The sequence below is a fragment of the Notechis scutatus genome, chromosome 3, assembly GCF_049901735.1.
Source record: "Notechis scutatus isolate UNSWTSFEM ecotype Mainland chromosome 3, rNotScu1.2, whole genome shotgun sequence".
Lineage (NCBI taxonomy): Eukaryota > Metazoa > Chordata > Lepidosauria > Squamata > Elapidae > Notechis > Notechis scutatus.
This window is the reverse complement of record NC_142011.1, coordinates 18453638-18458588: the sequence shown is the minus strand read 5'-3', so window position 1 is coordinate 18458588 and position 4951 is coordinate 18453638. Positions and strand designations below refer to the sequence as shown.

General features: G+C 39.8%; 1 pseudogene; it reads left to right on the top strand.

The window, feature by feature from the left end:
- The first annotated feature begins 336 nt into the window (after nucleotides 1-336).
- LOC148131089 (uncharacterized) lies at nucleotides 337-2290 on the top strand (annotated as a pseudogene).
- Nucleotides 2291-4951: the final 2661 nt, after the last annotated feature.

Here is a 4951-nt window from a genome sequence, read left to right as displayed (position 1 = left end):
ATGGGAGACTGAGAAATGTTACAACAAAAATGCTGAGCCTTTGAGACGAAATTCTCCAAGAACAAAATGGACCAACTGGAAATAACTACTGAAATGATAAGCAACCAGGTGAAAAAAGTCAAGAACTGGACATTGCCTGGCAATGATCAACTGCATGGCTTTTGGCTCAAATACCTGACCAGCCTGCATGGAAAAATGTCCAAACAATTCAATGAGATGCTGCAGACAGGTAACATCAGTGAATGGTTAACAGCTGGGAAAACTTACTTGATACAGAAGGATCCAGCAAAAGGGGCAACACCTGCAAATTACAGGCCAATAATGTGTCTGCCAACCATGTTCAAGCTGCTGACTGGCATCATAGCTGACAAAATCCAGGACTACCTAAAAGCAAATAACATCTTGCCAGTAGAGCAGAAAGGAAACAAACGAGGAAGCAGAGGCACAAAAGATCAGCTCCTGATTGACAAAATGATTTTAGACAACTGCAAAAGCCAAAAAACAAATCTGCATACAACTTGGATTGACTACAAGAAAGCATTTGATTCACTACCGCACAGCTGGATCATCAAGTGCCTGGAAGTCATTGGAATATGCAAGTTCATTGGTACTTTCACTGAAAATGCGATGAAGCACTGGAAAACAGAACTGTTTATTGGAAGTGAAAGCTACGGACTGGTCAACATCAAAAGAGGGATTTTCCAGAGTGATTCTTTATCACCTCTGCTGTTCATCATTCCCATGACCCCCTTTTCAACAATTTTACAGAAAACTAACCTGGGTTATCAAACTGCTAAAAATTCACAGAAAATCTCTCATCTGTCATACATGGATGATCTGAAGTTATATGGAAAATCAGAAATTGAAATCCAGTCACTGACCAATACAGTTCGAATTTTCAGCACTGACATCAGCATGGAGTTTGGCCTGGACAAATGCGCCACAGTGGCACTGAAGAAAGGGAAGATCGTAGAAAGTGATGGAATTGAAATGCCCAATGGACAAACCATCAAGTGCCACCAACCCGAAGCCTACAAATACCTGGGCATACTGCAGCTGGATAATATCAAGCATAGGCAAGTGAAAAATGTGGTCAGCAAAAAATACACACAAAGGATCAGAAAACTTCTAAAAAGCAAACTGAATGGCGGTAACACCATCAAGGCTATAAATACCTGGGCCATACTCGTCATCAGATATACTGCTGTGATCATAAACTGGACACAGGCAGAGCTGGACAGCTTGTATAGGAAAACAAGAAAACTGATGACCATACACTATGTGCTGCACCCGTGTAGTGATGTCGACAGGTTATATTTGCCCAGAAAAGCAGGCAGCAGAGGACTTTTGCAAGTGAAGCAGACAGTCGAAGAAGAGAAGCATGCTCTGGCAGATTATGTGAAAGACAGTGTTGAACCAGCTTTGATGGAGGTCAACAAGAGGAAGCTGCTCAAAGTGCAGCAAACCAAGAATCAATATAGAAAAACAGAAAAACTCGGGCTGACAGCTGGTGTAACAAAGCACTGCATGGACAGTTCCTTGAAAAGATCCAATGACAAGTAGATAAGGAAAAGACCTGGTTATGGCTGACCAACACAACACTGAAGAAAAAAACAGAAGGCCTGATTCTTGCAGCCCAAGAACAAGCCATCAGAACGAATGTAATCAAAGCCAGAATAGAAAAATCTGCTGATGACCCCACATGCAGACTCTGCAAAGAAACAGATGAAACCATTGATCACATACTGAGCTGTTGCAAGACAATAGCTCAGACTGACTACAAACAATGTCACAACACAGTCACTCAGATGGTCCACTGGAACTTGTGTCACAACTACCATCTGCCTGTAGCAAAGAACTGGTGGGATCATAAGCCTGAAAAAAGTTGTCGAAAATGAGCATGCAAAACTACTGTGGAACTTCCAAATACAGACTGACAAAGTTCTGGAACACAATACCCCGGATATCACGATTGTGGAGAAGAAAAAAGTGTGGATCATCGACATTGCCATACCTGGTGATAGCAGAATCGACGAGAAACAACTTGAAAAAGTCACTAGATATCAGGACTTGAGAATCGAACTGCAGAGACTCTGGCATAAACCAGTGCAGGTGGTTCCAGTGGTACTCGGCACACTGGGTGCTGTGCCTAAAGACCTAGGCAAGCACTTAAAAACAATTGGTGCTGACAAGATCACCATTGGTCAGCTGCAGAAGGCCACCTTACTGGGATCTGCTCGCATAATCCGCCAATACATCACGCAGTGCTAAACACTTGGAAAGTGTTCGACTAGTGATTTGTGATATGAAACCCAGCATAGTTATCTCATTTGCTGTGTACACTGTCATTTCTGTGTATTATTATTATTGTTGTTAATCATCATCATCATCATCATCATCATCATCATCATCATCATCATCATCATCATCATCATCATCATCATCATCATCTTTACTTGGGACAACTTACATCCTGTGATAATACCTTTAACACATCATCTGTGTCAGGTGTACCATTGTCTATTATGGTGTCCTGCCATTATGCTATGGGGGTAGTGGGGAGGATGGCATGCTTGAGAATTTTTCCACTTGGGCTGTTTACTTGGGAATTAGGGAGGGGAACTAGCTTCAGAGATAGGACTTCTTCTCAGCCAGTTTTTGCCAGGTTCAAGGTCGTCACATCCTGGGTGTGAATGATTATCTGTCTAACATCTCAGTATTCTCTCTCTGTTTTAAAGGTTTACAGTTTTTATTAGTTTATAATATAAAATATAAAAATACAAAATCAAACAATAGGAAAAGTAAGGGAGGAAAGGGGGAAGAAGTGTAAAAAAGAATGGGGGGAAGGTTTTGACTTCCGAATCCCACTCAGCGCTCTCAAAACATCTTCTCAGCATTGCATTGGCTGCCGGTGGACTGGTCAAGGGGGTTGGAATTAGGAAACTAAACAACTTGCTTTGTGCTTTGTGCAGAAACCTCAGATTCCACTTGACTATATTGCATCCTACATTTTCTCTCAGTAAAAGTTTTTTTTATTCAACTCAATGGATTCAAGAGTGTTGCTTTCCTGAAGGATGGACTGGGCAAGTCTGATATTCTGCTTATTTCAGTTCCTTGAGAAGGACTTGATAGGTGGATAAAAGTACCAAACCAGTCTAAATATCAGTCTAAGCAACCAGGCATAACAATAAATCATCTTAACAAAATTTAAGGCTATGAAAATATTCTGTTCAGATACTTTGCTCAGAATAATTGTATTGATTCACCAAATCAACCCCCATTCCAATCAGATAGACAATTTGGACTGGGCATTGCACTGGATATGCAAAATCCTTTTTTTAAAAAAAATGGATTAGAAAATTGGATTCAGTTAGTTTGATGAAACAATCCACGTTGAACTGAACTGCAAATTCAAATCAAATTGATTTGAATCAGATGGGAGCCAATGTACTGTATATAAAGACATCTGCAGAAATGGTTACTGGTATGACTGGGTAATCAGAGCACTGCTCTTTTTAATGTGAAATCTGTACATTGCACACACAAGAAGAGGAACAGGGTTTTGATCACCTACTCCCTCGTGCCATTTTGAGGGCTATGACTATCACTGTAGAATCCTCTGATCTTGACATAATCTTAGAAGACTGGGTACATCTAGTTTAATAAAAAGAAGCACTAGGTGACATGGAAACAGTGTTCCAATATCTCAGGGGTTGCTACAAAGAAGAGGGAGTCAACCTAATCTCCAAAGCATCTGAAGGCAGAACAAGAAACAATGGGTGGAAACTAATCAAGGAGATAACCAATTTAGAACTAAAGAGAAATTTCCTGACAGTTAGAACAATTAATTAGTGGAATAACTTGTCTCCAGAAGTTATGAGTGCTCCAACATTGGAAGTTTTTAAGAGGAGACTGGACAACCATTTTCCTGAAATGATTTAGGTTTCCTGCCTGAGCAGGGGGTTGGACTAGAAGACCTCCAAGATCCCTTCCAAACTGTTATTATTTTATTCGGTTAGATATTGGACCTTATCATGGACTCAAAGAATCAGCCTCTTTTATCTCACGAGAACTCTGAAGAGTCAAAACTCCAAATTCATGAAAATGATGGTTGTTAGGAATGTAAGTCACCAAACAGCTATTTGGGTTGAAAATATATAAACCAGGATAAACATTTAAAAACTGTATCTTTAAGAAAATGCAAAACTGTAATTGGGTGTGGTTTCTCAAACGGCCATAAGATGGAGCCAGAAACCTGGGTTGTTTAGTCTTAGTCTCAGAAGAGAGTGTGTCTCAGTGAGTCTCTTTTTTCCTTCTGTTGGAGAGCATTGTCGTTCCTCCATTTTTCCTAATTGACTGCTATTCCTGGATGTAATGTAAGTCTGATACTGAACTGTTTTTGACACTGGAATTTATTATTGGATTATCCCTGGACTTAAAACTGACTGATTTAACCTGTGAATGACTTTGAACTGCCTATTTTGAACTTTGCTTAAACTTTTCTGGAAGTAAAAACTAACATTTACTGTATAGTGTATCTGTGTGCTGTGTGTATATTATTCAAACACTACTTTCAATACGTCTCCCTATATGCACTCATTCTCCTAACGGGGAATTACCTCAACAGTGGTGCAACAAGAAATAAGTAGTCTTCCAGTTAAATTCCTTGCTAGTAAAAGAATGTATTCTTGCTCCTTCAAGACACAACTGATGGAATTCTGGTAAAACTTCTATTATGTCTGGACTAAAACTTTGAGCAGAAAGTAGCCAAACACTGAAGGTAATGTCTGTTACTACCTTTGGGTATGCCTACATACCCACCACTTTGATTCAGCTTGTTCATGCAACAAGTTTGTCTTTTCTTTTGACAGTGCTTTATATATTCTCTTCTGAGTTTAAGATGTTGTGTTGCCTCTGATAATTTGAACTATTCTGTGCCTGATGATTGGCT